The 23,164-nt window shown below is 42.6% G+C and overlaps 1 long non-coding RNA gene across 1 annotated transcript; it reads left to right on the top strand.

Annotated features, from left to right (window-relative positions):
* Positions 1-181: 181 nt before the first annotated feature.
* On the top strand, positions 182-11,497 carry LOC309516390. The gene is made up of 5 exons (XR_014212871.1): positions 182-2,022; positions 2,704-2,757; positions 6,462-6,585; positions 8,822-9,027; positions 11,230-11,497. It is a non-coding gene; the product is annotated as an uncharacterized lncRNA (long non-coding RNA).
* The last annotated feature ends 11,667 nt before the right edge of the window (positions 11,498-23,164 follow it).

Genomic DNA, 23,164 nt, shown 5'->3' with positions numbered 1-23,164 from the left:
GCGCCCCCTAACCCGTGGATTTGCGCCCCCTAACCCGTGGATTTGCGCCCCCTAACCCGTGGATTTGCGCCCCCTAACCCTAACCCCCAGATGTTGCGCCCAGTGCGGCCGGCCCCCCCCCCTGCACCCCCCACGCTACGCCACAGGGAGCAGGTACTTTGGGGGGGGGAGCGGCTGTTTCGAGGGGGGGCGACCTTGTTGTTGTTTTAAAAAACCGGCTGCTGTGGGGGTCGCCGCGGGATATGCCGAAAATGTGCCGGGCTTTACCCCTCAAAAGTTCATCTCGACGACAGGCATGAGATGCTTCGTTGCTGCTACAGAGAATCAGCTCGGCTGCTTGGCTGGGAACACCGGGAACTTTGAGAGTGATGGCTTCACCACCTGCCCAATATTTTTCTCTCTCCTCCCCTTTATAATTTTGGTTTTGTTCACCATCCAGCTTGATGAAAACCCCCGGGGAACAGCATTAAAGCTTCCCAGGATGATATTATGATTATGATTATTATCATTATTAAATTTGTATACCACCCTTCATCTAATCTCTCCATTCTGAAGGAAATCAGCCCTGAGTGCTCACTGGAAGGACAGATCGTGAAGCTGAGGCTCCAATACTTTGGCCACCTCATGAGAAGAGAAGACTCCCTGGAAAAGACCCTGATGCTGGGAAAGATGGAGGGCACAAGGAGAAGGGGACGACAGAGGACGAGATGGTGGGACAGTGTTCTTGAAGCCACAAACATTAGTCTGACCAAACTGCGGGGGGCAGTGGAAGACAGGAGGGCCTGGCGTGCTCTGGTCCAGGGGGTCACGAAGAGTCGGACACGACTAAACGACTAAACAACAACACCCTTCATCTGAAGATCACAAGGCAGTATAAAAACATAAAATGCATTACATAGTAACAAACAAAACATTATTCCCCCCTCCCCCATTTTCTGACAGGAAATAAAAAAGAGCTCCCTAATGTGGGTTTTTGCATTTTTCTTGGGGGTCCTAGCAACCTAAAAGATAACTCTGCTTCAGGAACAAACATCCACATTTATTATTATCTGGAAAGCCTTAATAAATATGATGAAGGCTTCCTTGTTTCACCATTCCTCATTATCTTTAGACATCCATGCATTTTATTGAGTAATGTTAAGGATCAAGTTAGAGCCTATTATTATGTATTTATAACTAACTATAGCTTGTCTCTTCCATCAATAGAATACATTGTAACAAAAATTGTAATTATATGTGATAACTAAACACCGAGCAAGTAGATAATGTTCAGCAGGGTTATCTGGCTGTTTGTTTGTTTTTTAATATCCTGGCTGGCTCCTGCTACTTTAGCAGCACAAATTGGGATGTGAAGGTTTTCCCATCACAGATACACATTTTCACTTGCTAATGCTAGCACATCAGGCTGCTGTTAGAGGCAGTTGCACAAAATCCAGCCAAGGGTGAACTCTTTTAAGTCTCATTTTAGTGCTTAACAGTCACCTTGACAGTAATGAGATTTTTAGCCCAATCTTTTGCATGCATGCTCAGAAGTACGGTTAAATCTCACTGACAACAGCAGAGCTTTCTTTCAAATGTGTGCATAGAACTTGAGCCTTGAAAGCGCCTTAACTTTAGATGGATTATGTGCTTAATTATGCAGTATTATCTTCGCATAGTCCACAAAAACAATTTAATTAGAGTACTTGCTATAAACTGGCGTTAATTTTGTTAAGTAGAATTAAAGGCATTTAAAACCATATTCTGATTCTTATTTTCATAATTCACAATCTAAAATGTGCAGCCATTCAAAAACAGTATCTGTCATCTGACATTTGACTCACCAAAAAGTAAGACATTTTTGTTAGGTTAATATGTAATCAGGGTTGGGCAGAGGCTGGGAAAAGCTGGTGTTGATGTAATGTATACCAAAGTTTTGCCTTTAATGGTTTATTCAGCAGATCCCAGCAAAGCAGTAATTGATACTGAGGATCCGATTTTAATTCTGAGAATGAAATGAAATTCACAACACTTTAATTTCAGGTAAATCCACGGGGTATGTTTGCACTTAGTTGAATGCTTTAAAGCAAAAAGATGAAGCAGAAATGTGTTCGTGTGGGAAATGTGTGAGCAGTGTTGCCAGATGACTGCCAGCCTGGCTTGCAGCTGCAAAAAACTCCGCAAGCAAAACTTTCCCTAGTGCAGAGACATTGACTCTTTCTCATGTCTGGCTAGTGAGAGGCACAGCACCAGTGGCTGGCTGAAGCTTATATGAAAGCCACTGGCAGGGCAGTGTCTTGAGTAATAGGCTTGGATGTGGTGAGCTCAGGTCCACATCCTCATTCAGTGGCGTAGCATGGGGAGTCATGGCCCCAGGTAAAAATTTCTGAGGTTGCACCCCCATGAGCATGGAGCTGCTGGGAGGCAAGCCACGCCTGGGCTGGGCCTTCTGGGCTGGGGCACTGCCACCGCCTCCTCATGGCTGGCGAAGGGATGCCCACACGTGCCCCATCCCTGAGCCGAGAGGGAGGGGGAGGAGGGAGGGACTGCCTTGATTAGATGCTGGCCAGCGAAGGGACTGACCATTGCCCAGTCTACCAGGGGTGCGCAACACTTACCCTGCCCCAGGCACTGGCAACCCATGCTATGTCCTGTCCTCACTTACCTATGAAACTCTGAGTATCCTTGAGAAAGCCTTCCCTCACAGCTTAACATTTCTCACAGGGGTTGTTGTGAGATTAAAACATTGGCCTCAGCTCTGCAGAAGGAGCGTGGGAGGTACGTACATGTCCATGAGACCTTTCATGATACTCTATATATATATTATGGTGGGAAGAGGAAAAGTTTCTATCCCATAGCAAATTGTATTTAATGTTAGGATACTACCACACACATAGTGACTGTGGCATGCTCACACAGCTCTGATTCCCATTCAGCAACTGTAGGGATCTTAGACTGTCTCCAGCAGAGGCTCCAACTTCTGAGGACAATTGGGGTGGGGGGCTGTCACATGTGTGGTGGCAGGACGTACAGAAGAGCTGGGGTTGAACCAAAAGTGGTGGCAGCGTGACTTCAATGGCCAGTGGTGCCAGTGGCTACTCCTCCCCCTCCCCTCCCCTCCCCCTCCCCCCATGAGCCAGGGGCTGCTTCCCTGCTCCTTGCCCTCCACGGCAGGAGGAAGAGCCAGCCACTGAAGCTGTGCCATGCTCAGCTGGGTGCTTGGCCTCCTCTGCCCCATTTGAACATGGGGGGGGGGAGTGGCCCATAGGAGATGGTCCCCTGGACTCCAGTATTTTACATATTAAACCCAGGCATCAACTATTGCATGCAATACACTTGTGAGGGGAGACAGATTTTGTGCTGGCCGTCAGGCAATGTTTTATTCATAGAATCATAGAATCATAGAGTTGGAAGAGACCACAAGGGCCATCGAGTCCAACCCCTTGCCAAGCAGGAAACACCATCAGAGCACTCCTGACATATAGTTGTCAAGCCTCTGCTTAAAGACCTCCAAAGTAGGAGACTCCACCACACTCCTTGGCAGCAAATTCCACTGTCAAACAGCTCTTACTGTCAGGAAGTTCTTCCTAATGTTTAGGTGGAATCTTCTTTCTTGTAGTTTGGATCCATTGCTCCGTGTCCGCTTCTCTGGAGCAGCAGAAAACAACCTTTCTCCCTCCTCTATGTGACATCCTTTTATATATTTGAACATGGCTATCATATCACCCCTTAACCTCCTCTTCTCCAGGCTAAACATGCCCAGCTCCCTTAGCCGTTCCTCATAAGGCATCGTTTCCAAACCTTTGACCATTTTGGTTGCCCTCCTCTGGACACGTTCCAGTTTGTCAGTGTCCTTCTTGAACTGTGGTGCCCAGAACTGGACACAGTACTCCAGGTGAGGTCTGAACAGAGCAGAATACAGTGGCACTATTACTTCCCTTGATCTAGATGCTATACTCCTATTGATGCAGCCCAGAATTGCATTGGCTTTTTTAGCTGCCGCGTCACGCTGTTGGCTCATGTCAAGTTTGTGGTCAACCAAGACTCCTAGATCCTTTTCACATGTACTGCTCTCAAGCCAGGTGTCCCCCATCTTGTATTTGTGCCTCTCATTTTTTTTGCCCAAGTGCAATACTTTACATTTCATCTTGTTTGTTTTGGCCCAGTTCTCTAATCTGTCAAGGTCGTTTTGAAGTGTGAGCCTGTCCTCTGGGGTGTTAGCCACCCCTCCCAGTTTGGTGTCATCTGCAAATTTGATCAGGATGCCCTTGAGTCCATCATCCAAGTCGTTGATAAAGATGTTGAATAAGACCGGGCCCAAGACAGAACCCTGTGGCACCCCACTAGTCACTCTTCTCCAGGATGAAGAGGAACCATTGATGAGCACCCTTTGGGTTCGGTCGGTCAGCCAGTTACAAATCCACTGAGTGGTAGCATAGTCAAGACCGCATTTTACCAGTTTCTTTACAAGAATATCATGGGGCACCTTGTCAAATGCCTTGCTGAAATCAAGGTAGGCTACATCCACTGCGTTGCCTTCATCTACCAGGCTTGTAATTCTGTCAAAAAACGAGATCAGGTTAGTCTGACATGACTTATTTTTCAGAAATCCATGCTGATTGGTGATCACAGCATTCCTTTCTAGGTGCTCACAGACTGTTTGCATAATGATCTGCTCCAGAATCTTCCCTGGTATTGATGTCAGACTGACTGGGCGGTAATTATTTGGGTCCTCTCTTTTCCCCTTTTTGAAAATAGGGACAACATTTGCCCTCCTCCAGTCTGCCGGGACTTCGCCTGTTCTCCAGGAATTCTCAAAGATGACTGCCAGTGGTTCTGAGATCACATCTGCTTGGCAGGGGGTTGGACTCGATGGCCCTTGTGGTCTATTCCAACTCTATGATTCTATGAAAACACATTTTTGCACCTCACACATAGAGCAATGGATTTGGTACAGCCTGTTCCTACTCTCTCTTTTCTAGTCTTATATATTGGTACCTGCTGGCACAGGTATAAAAGCAGTGCAGGGTACAATCAGCACAGGGTGAATAAGCAACAGCCCAAATGATCTGCAAGTTTATGGGGCAATATTGGCACAAACCAGAATGCCACTAATAGAATTGCCCCATTCTGAACTAACGGTGCTAGCAAATCTAATATTGTGTCCAGAGAAGTTCTCAGAAATATAAATAAAGCACTGGTACATTGTGGATGGTTAGAGGCTGGAAGAACATCTTTGTTTCAAGTGCCCCCAATTCATTTTTAATTCCCACTCAATGTCCTGTTTATCTCAGTGAATTAAATAGGAAGCCTCCCACAGCTTAGGGGTGGAAGGTACATTCTCTTTGGTTTTTCTCATGTCCAATTGCTTATGCATGCCTCAACTCTTTGTCAACTCATGTTTAAAAACACATCCCTTTGTCTGCTGGATCCAGTGAATGCACTTCTTGATTAAACTGTTCAACAAATGTAGTGTGAAGTAATTTTCTGTGAATATTTATTTAGCAACAGTGTCTTATACATTCCTTTACGATTTGTGAGATTTTTACAAGGTAGCTTATTATCCTATCCCTGCCTCTCTTTGTTCCTTTTTTCTCAACATCCACATTCTTTCAGAATTCTAGTTAAAGAAACAAATAATTTAACAAGGACTCTATACTGAAACAGCAGAGTGGAATTTTAAAGCTCCCAAATGTCTGCACATTTTATATATTTGATATTAACATAATAAATGCTTTAAAACATGTTTTTGATGAACGATGTAAAATGATTAATAAATTAATTGTAAGAGAAACAACACCCTAATTGACATCAATTAACACTGGAAGAACGCTTGCCACCAGTAGCTGCCTTGCCATGCGCTCTCCTATCCCATAATCTCTCTAATGCTTGGGTCATGCATTAGACTAAACTTCTAGATAATAATCTAAAAGCAACAGTAAGCAAATGTGTTTATTCACTTTAGCTAAAGTTAAGAAAAAATTGGGCAAGTTTTCATATACATCAAAATCAGACATAATATGATTCTACATGATTGCTTTTCCTTTGAAGATATTGAGCATTAGTTGTTGCTAAAGGGCCAGCTTGATTACTTGCAATTTTACCCATACTTTTACCCAAAATAATGTCCTGCAGATCAGCAGGATTCATGTTCTTCTGTTGCACAATTTGTCTGCCCACTGCCTTCCCACAGAACTGCTCTGTTCCGCTTGGCTAATGCATGCACATCTATCAGGCAGGGATCTTTCATGCCCATTGATCCTCAAGAGGATGGAATGGATTCAAAGTGTGGAGATCTTGATGGCTTGGAAAAGGGCAGGGAAACTTTTTGGAATAAGCGTAAACGACAGCTGCCCATCATTCCCAACTCATTCATTTCAGCAGGAATTGTTCCCATTAGGGAATGTGCATTGGCTCAGTAATTATTATTACGAACAACCAAAACCCAAAGAAAGAAAGATCATGAACACCTCCTATGTTAGAATGGGCCATCTACTGCTTAGTCACAGGTACACGAAAATTCAAGATTTCACCATTGGATCCTATAGTCAGCTTCAAGAAAGAACAAAAAATGGCTTCAAAATGAACCAGAAAGTCTCTTTGATAGTGTGTTGCAGTATAGATTTCGTTGTTGTTGCTGGCATCCATCTGTGTCAAGAGAAAATGGAGTGTTTCTCCAGGGGCGAAGTCAATCCTTTGTGTTGCAACAATCTTGTGTTATCTATGGCTGGAATGGAAAGGCCAGGGGAAAATGTTTAAAATGCATATTGCCTATCTCAAGCTGAGAATGGCTTTACTTTCCTGCCTACATTTGACAATTCCATCACTACAGTCAGCTCACAGCTTGCATGGGGGCTGTGTTCCAGGAAATTGCGTGTATAGTAAGAAAACCCCTAAAAGCACCTCCATGCCACCACCCCTGCCTTTCCAAAGCCTGTGTGCTGGGCAGGCCTTGCTTAACAGGCTCTGGCAGGCTCCCATGTCATCTTGCGGGAGGATCCCACAGCCCAGTAAGCAAGTCTGAGAACCCACCTTGCACACGTTTACCTTGTGCGGTATCAGCTGGCCAGCCACAGAGCGTGTGAAGCTGCAATTGCACAGGTTAAATGTGCACAAGCTATGATTTGACTGTATTGATGTTGATCCATTGCCTGATGTTAGTAAATCCCAATTCCCATTCTTTATCCAACAAACCAACCCATCTATTTAAAATGTGGAGAAGTAGAGTTTTAAATAAGTGCACCAGATGTTGGAACAGAACAGACGTAAATTATGCAGGGGGGGGGGGAATCTACAGTTGTTTTAAGGCTGCCAAATCCAAGCTTTCATCTCAGTTTATAAACCTAGCATTTTATCATCTCTGGCACGTGCTGTGGTCATCCATCCGCCTCCTGCTTTTGAAAATGTACGTAGGCCTTGCAAACCCACCAGCCTTTCTGCTAGGACCTAATGAAGATTCAGCACATGGGATATCTTACATACGCAGCTGTTTTTTAGTTCATGATTATAAAACACCAATGGGCAACCTCTGGCCCACGGCCCGAATTATGCTCTGCTGGGATCTAATTTGGCCCATGAGGTCTCTCCCCAATACGCCTGCCCTACACCTGATGCCATATGCATTGTCAGGTGCAGAGCAGGTGAGCACACAGTTGCAAAGGAGAAATCAGGAGCCTTAAAACGCACTCCTGGCGGATCCTTGACAAGCGGGGTTTTTACGTGTGACACCAAATGCAAGCTCTACTGGGATTGATTCCACTCTGGAGCTTCCAGTATGAGGCTTGGTGTTGATCATCTAATATTAAATAATCTTTTTAGCTTTGCAGAAGTCTGTTATTAACAGGTAGCAAAGATAAATGAGCTTAAAACAGATCTCTGAGGTGGTAGAAGTAAACCCACAAAGCTCTTGAGAGAATTCCTGAATTCATGTAGAAAGGCAGTGCAACTTCATTGCACACATTTGTCCAAATTTTGAAAGAAGCGTGGGATTATGAGCAACTGGAGCTAAACAAATGTACAAAAATAAATGTAATTAAAACTATTTATATTTATATCCTTCCTTTTCCCCAGAACTGGAGCTCAGGGTGGCTGACGAAAATGAAAACAAATGTGTAAAACACAGAAAGCGCTCTCTCTCTCTCTCTCTCTCTCTCTGTGTGTGGTAATAGTTAAAAAGGAATTAAACAGAATTAAAATAATATTAGAACAGATATATAAAGCCCTTTCCTTAAAAGAGTCAGTTCCCAAGAGCCTGTAGGAATAAAAGTCTTCACCTGCTGGTGGATGAGCAACAAGGAGGGAGCCAGTCCAGCCTCTCTAGGGAGGAAGTTCCAAAGTTAACTGGGAGCCGCCACCAAGAAGGCCCTCCCCGCGTCCCCACCTAATGTGCCTGTGACAGTGGTGGGGCAAAGAGAGGCTTCCCCCCAAGATCTTAGAGCTTGGGCAGGTTCATATGAAGGAATACGGTCGTTCAAAAATCCCAACTGCAATATGTAGCAAATGGAGTTTGACTTTCATACCTCAACTGAAATGGCTTGTATGTTTGTGTAGGTTGGTGGGTGGGGGAGGCTTTGCGGCAAGCCTGAACACACTCACACAGGTCTGCTTCTGTCACACCTAGTTATCACTTCCGTAAGATAGCATGCTTTGGAGGCATTTATGACCTAGCTAACTCTGTGTCATGATGTCATCCTGCAGCTCATAGCTCAGCATTATGACATCAGTTAGAAAAATCTTTGAAAGAGTTCAAGTAACCAGTGGTTCCTTATCCTGGTTTCTTATTTTATAGAATTTTGGACTTGGAAGGGACCGCAAGGCAGTAATCTTTCACCCAATGTTGCAGGTGATCTATTTCATGTGGAGAGAAGCTATTCAAAGTTACTCAAGGGACCACACTAGAAGCTTGGAGGAATTATCATTATCCTGAGCTCCATGAAAAGTTGTCATCTACCTGCCTACATTCAGGAATACTATTATTGTGGAATGCATGGACCCTGCAGCACTGACAAAACTGACAAGTGGGGAGAATTAGATATAGTGGGAAGGCAGGTAAGTAATAATTTTGAAATTAATTCGGCATTAGTGGTTCAGTCCCGAAAAAGATACTTGTGTTTTGGGAAAATACCCATCAATATATTTTCATCCAAACATGATAGGTCCTGGTGATCTCCCATATCCCCACTGTTACGTTGTGGGTGAAGATATCAGATGACACAGTGATTCTTCAAACAGCTATTGTTTATTCACAGGCCAGGACAGAACTGAACTGAAGGGTTCAGTCAGCCTGCTTATATAGAGCTCCAGAACAATGTAACTGTTGCCATTTTCTAAAACTACCCAATCACTGAACGTCACTTTCGATCCCTTATTTGCATAACTATCTACAGTATCCCCCTGCTGGCCCAGGGTGAGAACTTCAGTACATAACACCCACCCAGGCACTAGCGGCCTTGATTTAGGTCTCCTCCAGATCAGATCCTATACGGAAGGCTAAATTAGCCTCTGCCATATTCAGAGCAATCTTTTTCTCCTCAAAGCATTCTGGGCACTGCAGTTCGTTAACGGCTTCTGGGAAATTTAACTCTGCGAGGGGTAAACTACCATGTCCAGAGTTCTTGGAGGGAAAGAACGTGTTTTGAAACTGCTTCAGATGTATAGCGTGTTCACAGTTGTGGCAACCCCACTGCTCCTGAATTCCCTTCCAAGAGAGAGCCATTTGTTTCCTTCCTACACAAACATGTATAAAACATTATAGATTCAGGTAGGTAGCCATATTGGTCTGATGCAGTCAAAATAAATAAATAAAATGTCCAGTAGCACCTTAGAGACCAACTAAGTATCTGAAGAGGTGTGCATGCACACAAAAGCTTATACCCTAAACATACTTAGTTGGTCTCTAAGGTGCTACTGGACAATTTTTGTGTGTTTAAAACCTTTATTTTTCAGAAAACCTTTAAAAATTAATTACTGCTATATCACAGACATATCCTATGCTCTGTATTGGTTTCTGTGGAGGGTGATATGATGGGTGGAACGGACTGGGAAAGCAGTTAAATGGGCATTATGGACTGTCTCCAGTCCGTGGTGCAGTGGCGCTTGCTATGGCCAGGCCTGTTCCAACATAAACACCTTTTTCATTTTCACCTTTTAGCATGTTCTAAGTTCTAGGACCAGAAGAGATCCTATCATTTCTGTTTTCAGGGAGAGAAAATAAGCTCCCTTAACCTGCAATATGTGCATCAGATCAAGAATTTACTGGTTCCCCCATCTTCTGGCTTGCTGGTCTAAAGTATTTATCTCGGTTTTGGTTGCTTTCATGTTCTTGTAGGATTTATAACCCATCTGATAAATGCAGTAGACAAAGAACATTCCATTTGGGGAAGAGGGGAACAGCTTGTCAGACACCCACAAAGATGTTATGAGAGGATTAATCCCAGTCCCCCAACTTCTCAGCACAGCATGCATGAAATCTAGCAATGTGTGTGGGGTCCTGGCAAAGCAGAGTGCTCTGTGAATGTTGGCTCTTACACTAGGCAAAACATTTTTGAGTTATGAGATTTTTTTTCTAACCTACTTCTAAGGCTTCTCATTTTGAAATGTCATTTTAACTGATCTGCAGTAGATCAAGAGGCTCATAATATGCAGGTAAGATGAACAATGGCTGTAGCAGAGGCCAACATATGGTGTTCACTCGGTACTTGGCAGATGCTTAAGTGGTACATAGGAGTGGATGGTAGGAAATTGTTGCAATATCCTTCCATCTCAAAAGTCTAAATGTCTTCTTAAAATCGTTTTCTCCTTTTTTAACCAACCCAACAACAGTTTTAGGGCATCTATTCAACCTCAACTCTATACTGCTGCCCCCCACAATTTACTAAAACCTCCCACGGAAGCAGGAACTTAATGTTAAGTTCTCCCCTATCCTGTTTCCCCTTGTTTTCATTTTCATTTAAACCACTGTATAAACCAATAACTTGCCCATTGACCACTAATAATGAACCATATTTTGTAGATATTACTGCAAATTTATTGTGCTATTTTTGATGTGCAAATGACATCAAAGGTCTGTTTATTTGCATTACTTACTATTCCTATCATCCCTGTTTATAAAACCCAATAAAAAGTTGTTGTTTAAAAAATGTTAAATTCTACCTACTTCTGGCTTTCTATCCTGAAATGTCCTAGATCTTTTTCTCTGCTATTCTTAGAGCTATTCATACTAAATACCGGTATACTGTTGGGTATTTTCAGGCCTTTCTCCAGCTGCATGTCAGAGAAGACAAGACGTGGCTCGGTGGCTTCATGTTCTGACTCTTAGGAACATGAGAAGCTGCTTTGTCCATTAAGCTCAGTATGGACTACACTGACTGGCAGCATCTCTGCAGGGCAGCAGCAGGAGATGTCGGGGGCTGAATGTGGGACCTTCTGCCATGCAAAGCAGATGCCCTCCCACTGAGCTATGACCCTTCCTCTATTTTCTGCAAAGAGAGAAGACTCAATAAAGATCAGTTTCATATACTGTGAAGTTGTCTATACTTTCCTCCCCTTTCGTATAATTCCTCATACAAACACTTCTGCAAACTTCTAAGCAAGGAGTGGGAAAAGGTAGAAAATGTATGGAACAATTACTTGTTCCCAGTTTCTGAAATTATTTCTGTACTGTATCTTTAACGTATTTTTATTAAAGATTTCTTGGTTTACAAAAGTATGTGCAATGTCTATTTTTTCAACTTACATTTTCTACAGATCAGTTTCATTTGTTGAGACATTAGTGTTACATTAAAAGAAAAGGGAGAAAGAGGTGGGGAGCCAGGGTGAGTAGGGGTGGCAATGTTTCTATTTTACTTAATGTATGTGTAGGGTTTTGTGTCAGCATCGCTTGTGCGGGTTCTCTTTACTATTCACTTATGTTCCTTTGGTGGTGAGAGAGGTTGGGGTTGGCCTAGGGTGTGGTTGTTCATTTGTGGTTGGCTGTGGTGATCTTTGTTTTCGTGTGTGAGTGGGGTGGGTGGGTGTTTTTGAATCAGGTTAGCCATATTGATTTGTATGCTGTTGGTGGATTCTTGTCATTGTCTTGTTGGGCTGTGTATGTGATAAAAGGGAGCCATACTGGGGTGAAGTGTCTTCTTCCATTTGTCCCCGTGTCAGTTTCAGTTTATTGTTCAATTTTTCTAATAAGGATGTTTCCCATACTATTTGGTACCATTGCTCCATGCTTACTCCTGGCAGGTCTCTCCAGTGTCTGGCTATGATGTTTTTGGCTGCTGAGAGGAGGTAGGTTATGAGCTCTTTGTGATCCTCGTCGGTGCATGTTGACAGTTAGGGTTCTGTACTGTATTTGTAAAAAGATAGCTAGCTGCTGTTATATATTCAATGGTCTGCATTTGCCTGAGCTTGAGTTTGGACTAAGGAATCTGAGCCCATGTTCTGATTCGATACATGATATCCAATCACAGAACATTTCAGGATTCGGGCTACTGCCATTGGCTCTTAAACTCCGAGTTATGATTCGTAGCTTGGGAGTTTAGACAGCCAATCATGTTGAGTGGGATTGGCTCAGGCCTTCAGAAACGTATATAAGCAGTTGCTTTGCCTCTGTTGTCCAGTTCTGCTAGTTCAATAAAGGTTCTTGCTGTTATCACTGTGTCTCGCTTCGTGGGAACTTACCTACACTTCAGCTGCCACTTCGCTTTTGCAGCTATTTTTGCATAGGCCTGCACTAACTATGCTGCTCCCTGCCTTTGGCTCTCGCAGCTAAACCTCCCAACCAAAACCTTTGCAACCATCAAATCTATTTCCGTGGTCAGTGGGAGGGAAAAGGAAAGAGTTCTTAGAAAACTCCCAGAAAGAAAAACAGAGTTAAATCAAAATTGACCATTTAACCCAAAATATATCTGCAAATGTCATAACCATTTGTAGAAGAATAAAAAGAAAATTTCAAACAGCTGCTGAGAAGTGCAGTAATTGAAACTATTGATCCTATTACTTTAGAACAGAAAGGATGCCCTCCTGCAGATAACTTATATTTTGGGGAGGGGGAGGTTGTGAGCAATCACTTATCACTTAAGGATGAAGGCAGCTATCCTACACCTTGTCCAATGTGTACCTAACATCTAAGGAGCACTAATCTGTATTCTGCCCTTGAGTTGTCATGAACAGCTATTTTAAGTCATGGTTCATTTTTTCTGTTTTAAAGATCATTCCAGTCACAATGTTCCATGAGTATTGTACTCACATCCTCATCCGGCAGGTCATCAGGAAACATTGCTAAGACTTTGGAAAATGTTTGCTGAAATCTCTTATCTCCGCTATTAGGACAGAACTAAGGGCTCTGTTTAAGAAGAGATCACCAGAAAGTCTATATGAAGCACAACCTCTCATTTCCTGATGTATTAATAACATGAGAAGCAAGGGAGGAAGCTGGCTTGGCTGTGGTCCATTTAAAACAACATGCCCACAACCACATCACTGCAACGCATTCTCTCAAGGTATGGACATTGTGAGACGATTGCTTAAATGAATGGTGTGCCATTTTCCTGCAACCAGCAGTGTTAACGAGGGTTCAGATTTTGCTCTTATATATTATCTAGTGTATGTTGTTGCCAGAAGTTTCTGCACATTGTTTAATGTGCCCAAGCAAGTGCAGCACTGAATGTGCATCTGAACCATAATGTTGTTCTGGAGCCTATAATTAACCCCTTTCACAGGTGTGGGTGAGAAATGAGAGGAGAGCCACAGACAAGAGCTGTTTTCCAAAATGGATGGAGCCCAGCTCAAAGTGGGTGGGGCCAAAGGCATTCACAGCCACATTGAACGTGTATGCAGTAACCAGTAAGATATAGCAATACATAGTGTCTCCACCTTTTAAAATTTCACATAGCTAGAGAGACGAAGCAGCAGGAATTTCTTCAAAGTAGCCATGCTTAGGATCACAGTGTTTTTTATTCTGTCCCTAAGTTTCTGGAACTGATTAACATTTTTCTATACATTCTCATGGCTTAAAAGCAACTTGAGGAAGCTGGAAAAGTTATAATGCTGTCCCAAGATTATCTCATCTACTTTTTCCAGCTGGGATAGAGCACTCCTTCTTTTCTCTTTTAGTGCCAAAAAAGGAAAACATTTGGATATCCAGATCACTGTTAATTTAAAGGACATCGGCTCAAGTGATCAGTGCTAATCTACTCATGATTTATGGCAGCCAAAAATAGCTTCTATCTTTTGCCATGAGAAACTATATCTCTTAAGAATAGGGTGGGTTTTTTTGTTACTCAAATTAAATCCCTGGTAGGGATGTTCACGAGCTCACATGCCTTTTGTAAGCTCAGGGACTGATAAAATTGGGTACTTTCCTCCTAAGTGCAACTGAAACCAATGGAATCTGTAGTGAGTTTAAATACTTTTTTGCTCTGTTTTGATCTATTGGTAGACTTAAAATAGAAATAATAATGAGGAATGCAAAACACCAATGCACAAGCAAAACAGATGTTCTTCTGAAGTGTGTCTTTATCAACAGAACAAGATAAGAAAGCAGGTGATGAAAGATTGTAAAGCATCAACTAGTAATCATTATTATTTACATTTTATGGAGCTTTAAGTTTGATTACATTAACAGGAACTTACCCCCCCCATGCTCAATCCACCCTCTGTTTCTCTCTCCCCCAGTAGTAACCAATAAAACCCAACAGCATACAGAGCTGCAGGCCACACAAAAGCAATTTTAAATAAAAATCAAGAAGCTCTAAATAACTTGTCCAATGGTTTCCAATCAGATAAAAACAGTTTCATACTTTACCATCAGATGAAGCAACTCTTCATCATGTGAGGCAGGGTTATTGCTTTCCATCTCTGTGGGATCATGCATTTGACCATTTCAGGATCCAGACTTTGTGTGGCCCATTCCAGGTTCCCATGCTGATGGTAAACAGCCCAGACCCAGATGGAGAGCCGTAAGGTAAGTCATTCTTCAGCCGTCCATTACAATTTTCTAGGCACACATTTTCTCCTTCCTTAGTGTAAAAGGTGGTTAAACATAAAGGTTTCTGAACTGAAAAATGAGGGCAATTCCCAGTTTATCATATAATATATATAGTGTTCTCACCCATGCTTATATAGGAGACAGGTTTCAACTTTTCACCCATGTCCCACATATGAATACTGCAATCCTATGCTCATTTACGTGGGAGTAAGTGTGATTGGAGTCAATGGGCCTTCGAAGTAGGCATGTATAAAATTGCACTGCATGAGAATAAAGTCAATATAAGCCTTATATCAGCCACCCTGCAAATCACTCCTGTATTAAACGCCCGGTTAATGGGCCAAAGGTCTAACATTTGCAAGCCTGCCCTCTTTGTAGACACAATGAAGCAATTGTTTGCATACTAATTAATCAATTCCTAGTCCTTAGGTGTGCTAGGTTGTTGTGTTACCCACCTGTGCTTCAGTTACAGTGTCAAATTTAAGTCAACAAGCTCACTTAATCTTTTTTGCTTCCTGTCTGCTACAGACGAGGACAACTGGGTTTCACCTTGCAATCCAACACCGCTGAAAAGGTAGCATTTTCAGGTACAGTAAATAAGCTTTGCTTTAGTAATAATTCTTCCAGTTCCCACCTGGGTTCAGACGGTAGAAGTGATTGAATGAGGTGGGCTATCTCCCTATCTATTTATACCTCCTATGCATTTTTCCATTCCTTTTATGGAAAGAAGCCAGAAAAACCTTTCCGCTTTGTCTGGTTCGATAATCAACTCAATTTAGCACAAAACAATGGCTTGAGCCTGAAACGCCAAGCAGAAGTCATGCTTCTTGAGGCCACATGAAATACAACAGGAAGCATTAACATTCCTGCTGAGGGAAATCACCAGGATTCACAGACTTTTGAAGATAAATCTAGGGCTTGTCTAGTCCAGTTTATAACAGGATAACAGCTGTCTTTGGGGAGTGGATGTTAAAGCAGCTCTCTGGGACAGAAGTGCCTGGTAAGAGGCTGCTGTTTGCTTCCAGACACCTGACATGAGTCATTTGGATAAACAAAACCTTTTCACATTGCAAAAGTTGGAACTGAGCAGCACCTGCTACTGCACTCCCTTCTCACGGCAGATGAAGCAAAACCAACGAGAGGCTATAGGAATAGAAAAAAATAATGATCCAGTTGTTGCACCTAAAACAATTTTTTTCTGAATTTGGAGGGAAGGGGACTAAGCTATTAGCCACAAGATTAAGAAAGAAAAGAAATAAAACTATCATAACTGCATTAAGACTAAAATGGGAAATGAGATCTTCTCCACAAAACATATGTGAAGAGTTAAAAAAAAAAAATCCTGTTTGTACCATTCAAAATCCCCTCCTTCAGAAATGATAAAAAGAATTCTTAGTCCAATGAAAATACCAACTGTAAAGGACACAGAGGTAAAACATATGGAACCAACAGAAGAAGTAATAGAAGTAAGAAAAAACCTAAAGGTGGGAAAGTCTCCCGGCCCAGACAGACGTTCTTCACTATTCTATAAAACATTTAAAGATCTAATAATTCCACATATGACTAAATTGTACAATGACATCTTAGCTGGCGACTCACTGCCAGAAACTCAAGAATTGTACTAACATGTAAATATCATTCTCTGGTGGAATCTTATAGCCCAATTTCTCTACTTAATCTTGACTATAAAATCTTTACAACAATAATGGTTAACAGAATGAAAGCATTATTGGGAAATACCTCCACCTGGACCAAGCAGGTTTTGTTCCAGGGCGCAAAATTACAGACCCAGTTAGAAAATTACTGAACTTGATATACCACAGCAAGCAGAAAACGTCAACATTAGCCTGTCTATCATTAGATATATTTAAAGCATTTGATTGTGTAAAACCCAGGTATTTAATTAAAGTGATAAAAAAAGTTTGGATTTGGCCCAAAATTCATTGGATTATTAGAGAACATTTATGGCACAACATTTGCCACAATTAGGATAAATACCGTAATCTAGACTCACAAAAACGTCAAAATGACTGTGGGACAAAGCAAGGGTGCCCACTGTCACCTTTATTATTCGCCATAATATTGGAACCACCGGAAAACTTGTTGTTGTTGTTGTTTTATTAATGATTTTCAATTTTATACATTTCAATAATTTAACAATCATTTTAACTTTTCAAAACTTGACTTCCTTCCCCCTCTTTCTGCAATTAAATTTAAGGAACTGCAGAAAGAGGGGGAAGGAAGTCAATGTTAAAATGATTGTAAAATGATTGAAATGTATAAAATAGAAATTCATTAATATAACAACAACAACAACAGTTTTCCGGTGTTGATTGGATCTGATGTGATATTATTTTCAATATTTTATTTTAATATAATAAATAGTTTAATATTTAATATTTTCTGCATGTCCAAATTATATTAATTTACTCATTTATTCATCTACTTTAAATACATACTCTTCTAAAACTGCAGGTTGTTACAATAATCCTGCCAATGTTCTTATCTGTTTACAGTTTATTTGTAAATATTCAATAAACCGTTTCCATTCTTTTATAAAATGTTTGTTATCTTGATCTTATTTTTCCAGTAAGTTTTGCCATTTCTACATATTCCAGAAGTTTTTATATCCATTCTTCTTTTGCTGGGAGTTCTTTTTATTTCCATTTTTGGGCAAGTAACATTCATAGAATCATAGAATCATAGAGTTGGAAGAGACCACAAGGGCCATCGAGTCCAACCCCCTGCCAAGCAGGAAACACCATCAGAGCACTCCTGACATATGGTTGTCAAGCCTCTGCTTAAAGACCTCCAAAGTAGGAGACTCCACCACACTCCTTGGCAGCAAATTCCACTGTCGAACAGCTCTTACTGTCAGGAAGTTCTTCCTAATGTTTAGGTGGAATCTTCTTTCTTGTAGTTTGGATCCATTGCTCCGTGTCCGCTTCTCCGGAGCAGCAGAAAACAACCTTTCTCCCTCCTCTATGTGACATCCTTTTATATATTTGAACATGGCTATCATATCACCCCTTAACCTCCTCTTCTCCAGGCTAAACATGCCCAGCTCCCTTAGCCGTTCCTCATAAGGCATCGTTTCCAGGCCTTTGACCATTTTGGTTGCCCTCCTCTGGACACGTTCCAGTTTGTCAGTGTCTTTCTTGAATTGTGGTGCCCAGAACTGGACACAGTACTCCAGGTGTGGTCTGACCAGAGCAGAATACAGTGGCACTATTACTTCCCTTGATCTAGATGCTATACTCCTATTGATGCAGCCCAGAATTGCATTGGCTTTTTTAGCTGCCGCGTCACACTGTTGGCTCATGTCAAGTTTGTGGTCAACCAAGACTCCTAGATCCTTTTCACATGTACTGCTCTCAAGCCAGGTGTCACCCATCTTGTATTTGTGCCTCTCATTTTTTTTGCCCAAGTGCAATACTTTACATTTCTCCCTGTTAAAATTCATCTTGTTTATTTTTGCCCAGTTCTCTAATCTGTCAAGGTCGTTTTGAAGTGTGATCCTGTCCTCTGGGGTGTTAGCCACCCCTCCCAGTTTGGTGTCATCTGCAAATTTGATCAGGATGCCCTTGAGTCCATCATCCAAGTCGTTGTTAAAGATGTTGAATTCATGTCGCTGTAGTTGCATACATGAATAAATTTCTATACAGTTTGGGTAGTTCTGTCCCTATTATCCCCAAAAGGAAGGCTTCTTTTTTTTTTACAAACGTTATTTTAAACATCTTTTTCAATTCATTATATATCATTTCCCAGTAAGCTTTAACCTTACTACAAGACCACCACATACGATAGAACCTTCTTTCTCTTTACGTTCCAACACTTACTTGATTATGATTTATACATTTTTGCAAATCTACTCACTGTTGTGTATCATTGATATATCATTTTCATATACAGTAATTTTCTTTTAGACCATAACATGCTGTTAATTTTATATCCATATTCCACAATCATTCTCATGCTTCCATATCTATATTATGACCAATATCTATTGCCCAATGTATCATCAAAGATTTTACTTGCTTATCCTTTGTCTCCCATTTCAATAATATCTTATACATTTTAGACAGCACTTTTACAACACCAGAAAAACTGTTGTCTGGAATTGGAGAACTCCAATATTTCTTAAAGTAAATTTTCTTATAGTAAATTTTCAAAAATCAGAAGTAATGTTCTTTCATATCCCCCCCCCAGCTTCAAAAAACCTTCTCTAAAATGTTACAAATCCCAATAGCTTAGAAGTTTCAGCTGCTCAGGTGTTCTGATTACTCACAGTTTAAATAAGTTGTTTCAGACAAATTATGGCAAAGTATCGAAAACAATAAACACAGATATGTGGTGCTTGGGAAAAATGAAACTTTCTATTATGGACCGATTGGCCACAACCAAAATGATTATTGTTCCTAAGTTATTATTTTTATTCCAAACCCTACCAGTGTGGATCCCACCAGCCCACATATACAAATGGCAAAGAAAAATTAATAAATTCATATTTCAATCAGATAGAATGTGCATTAAAAAATCTGCTGTATCAGCACCCAATTCCTCTTTTAAAAGATAAATTAAATTCCCTACACAGATTCAAAACCCTATTTACTCACACAACTTTTAAAATCTGGACAAAATGGGCAAAGCTCTTTTTCCTGGGCACACCATAATGCCAATACACTTTCACCCAATCTTTACAAATAAATGTAAAACCTATAACATAGAAGGGTGGAAAGAAAAACAATTATACTACCTGAAAGATTTTTACAAAAATGGAAGGCCACTTACCATTAATGAGATACAAACCCAGTTGGGAAATCCTCAAATAACGTGGCTATTAGGACATTTCTAATAAACCCTAAGATTAAAACTGAAGCCACGAGACAATTAACGTCATATGGAAAAATAATAGTAGAAGAAAATATAGCAATGAAAGGATTAATATCATCCCTGTATAAATCAACTACAGAGGCATATTTTCCTCCCTAGAATAATATGTGAGAATGGTGGGAATCAAATTGGGATTTAGAAATTGAGGAAGAGGCATGGAATGGACTGTGGATCAAAGCCCCATTTAAATCTTTTTTGGCAATGACAAGAGAGAGCGCCCTCAAAATTGCACATGGCTGGTATTTAACACCTAGATGTCTAGCTTGAATAAAACCCAACAGCTCTCCTATGTTTTGGAGAGGGTGTCCCACTATTGGGACATACAGACATATGTGGTGGGAGTGTTCAAAAATAGAAAAATCATGGGGAAATGTCTTTGCAGAGATATCTTTGATTACAAGGCAGACAGTTCCTATGTCCCCAGGACTGGCACTGCTTAATTTGTCCAGTCAGGACTTACCAATAATTAGAAATAAAGCTCTTATAACCCATTTATCGACTGTGGCAAGAACAACCATAGCCAGAACATGGAAAACATTGCAACTGTTGTCCATGGATAAGTGGTATAAAGCGGTCTGGCAGACAACTTTGTTGGAAAAGCTAACATGGAAACTGCGGGTAGCAAGAGGCCAAAAGAAAATATCCGCTCACTGGGTATACCCTTAGCTAAGCTTACCCAGGGGCAGGAGTGCCAGTTTGGCCCTGTGACTGTGGGGGCCTGGGGCCCTGGGTGCCATGCAGCCGGACTTTGTGGGGTGCTCAGGCACCCAGGGCCCCAGAGAGCCAGCACCTATGCCCAGGGGTCTTCGGTGAGGTCTATTATCAAACACATTTTGAAAGTCCTAAGTACACTGTGTCAACTTTATCACCACTATCTATGTGTTTATTGACACTCTCAAAGAACTCTAATAGGTTTGTGAGGCAGGACTTGCCCTTGCAGAAACCGTGCTGGCTCTGCCGCCTTGTAGTCAGGTAAAGGTGGCGGGGGTTGCTTGGGCCCTGGTACCAAGTTCCTTACTGTGGCCCTCCTGAGGTGCCTCCCTTGCCTGCTCCCCAATGGGTATGTGTGCTGCCACTTGGGCTGAGGGCACAGGAATGTGCTGGCTGATGCTGGTAGCATGAGGCATTTGTGGCAGGAAAGACATTTTTAAAGTAAGGTGTAAGGAGAAGAGAGGGACACGGGTGGCGCTGTGGGTAAAACCTCAGCGCCTAGGACTTGCCGATCGCATGGTCAGTGGTTCGAATCCCCGCGGCGGGGTGCGCTCCCGCTGCTCGGTCCCAGCGCCTGCCAACCTAGCAGTTCGAAAGCACCCCCGGGTGCAAGTAGATAAATAGGAACCGCTTACCAGAGGGAAGGTAAACGGCATTTCCGTGTGCTGCGCTGGCTCGCCAGATTCAGCTTGTCACGCTGGCCACGTGACCCGGAAGTGTCTCCGGACAGCGCTGGCCCCCGGCCTATAGATGTGAGATGGGCGCACAACCCCAGAGTCTGTCAAGACTGGCCCGTACGGGCAGGGGTACCTTTACCTTTAAGGAGAAGAGAGGGACGTGGGTGGTGCTGTGGGTTAAACCACAGATCCTAGGACTTGCCAGTCAGAAGGTCGGTGGTTCAAATCCCCGTGATGAGGTGAACTCCTGTTGCTCAGTCCCTGCTTCTGCCAACCTAGCAGTTCGAAAGTACGTCAAAGTGCAAGTAGATAAATAGGTACCACTCTGGTGGGAAGGTAAACGGCGTTTCCGTGCGTTGCTCTAGTTCGCCAGAGGTTCGCCGGCTCCCTCGGCCTATAAAGCGAGATGAGCGCTACAACCCCAGGGTCGTCCTCGACTGGACCTAATGGTTAGGGGTCCCTTTACCCTTTACTAAGGAGAAGAGAATAAGTGGCATGATGAGGAGTGGTGGCACAAGCTTGGGAAGAAGGCTCAGGAAGTGGTGTTGGGACCACTCACTGTGGTTGGAAGGAAAAAAGGGGGCAGCGTGGGGGGGGGACGTGTCGGAAGCAGAAGTGGTAACAGGGTTTAGTGAGCTGGAAGAGGCCATGGAAGAGAGCAGTTCAGACATCGAGGCTGAAGTGGAAGCTGGAGAGGAGGGGGGGGCCAAGAGGCAGAGTTGAGACAAGCTTCTGAAGAAGCCAGAGAGCCTGCCCTTCTGCTGTGACCAGGCCCACCCCCAACCCCAGTCTCTCAGAACACAGAGAGGAATGAAGAGGGCAGAACAAAGAGGCACAAGAGGGCTGAGTAGCGTTAGAGCGTGATAGGAAGGCAGGAACATTCCATCCTTGTAATTGCCTCACTGGGGCAAGAACCACTGGGAAACGTTGCTGTGATCACTAGGACTGCATTGCTTTGGTTTCTTGAATAAAGAGTTAACTTCACTAACATTGGTGTTTTTATTGCTGACCTGCTCCTGACTCTGGCTCCCAACACAGCACAACCCTCAGCCACCTTGTATTTCAGGTAGAAGGGGGGCAGGTCTGGGAAGTACCTAGCGTGGGACTTTCACAAGCCTATTCGTGTCTTTGCTTGGAATGGCAGTGCGCACAGGAGGTGGTGGGTTGTGTGCTACGTTCTCCCCCCACCTCTGCAGATGAATGTTTCCAAAAGCCGGTCTTTTGCCATTGGTGAAACTATGACTAAAATCTCTTTGTTGTCCCATGCTCTTTTCTAGCTTAGAGCAATGTATTTAGAATGTTTGCTTAAAAGCTGAACATAACTTTATTAGTGTCCTAGTTGGTTTCAGGAATGGGTTGTACCAAGACTCTCTTTGTGTGCATCTTTTAAGAAGCCCAACACATGCTCAAGGAACACCATGGCGTGTTCTTACCCTAATTTCACCCTTTCTGATTGCTCATCATCCTTGTTTTCCTTCCAGTCGCCTCTCTCCCTGCTCCCTCCTCCTCCTCTAACCTCATTGTTTTGCCCAGCTAGCTATTGTGTCAAGTTTCCTTGGTTGCGGTAGGCAATACTACAGAATGTGCACACCAAAGCCCAGCTGCGTCTTGCATTCCTAGGCAGCATTATAACCCCACTGCCCTTGTTGTTGAAAAGACGGCAAGCCTGGGACTCTCTCTTAGCTGTGCTCCCAAGTGTTGCCTTTGGACAGGACCAGGGTCACAAGGTCGCTGGTCCTAAACCCGCTGTCACTGTAATGGAATAAAGTGGTCATCATTCTCATTTTTACATTGGCTTCTAATTACGGATGACATCATTCACAAAGAATCCAACAGAATAATGCAATGTGGGAGGGGAACTCACACATAGGGAAGCAGGAAGCAGGATTTCAGAATGGAAAAAGCAAACGAGACCCTTTGAATGGCTTGC

This window comes from Podarcis vaucheri, assembly GCF_965113315.1.
Source record: "Podarcis vaucheri genome assembly, chromosome: 13".
Classification (NCBI taxonomy): Eukaryota; Metazoa; Chordata; class Lepidosauria; order Squamata; family Lacertidae; genus Podarcis; species Podarcis vaucheri.
The sequence above is the reverse complement of the archived record's forward strand: the minus strand, read 5'-3'. Positions and strand labels throughout refer to the sequence as shown.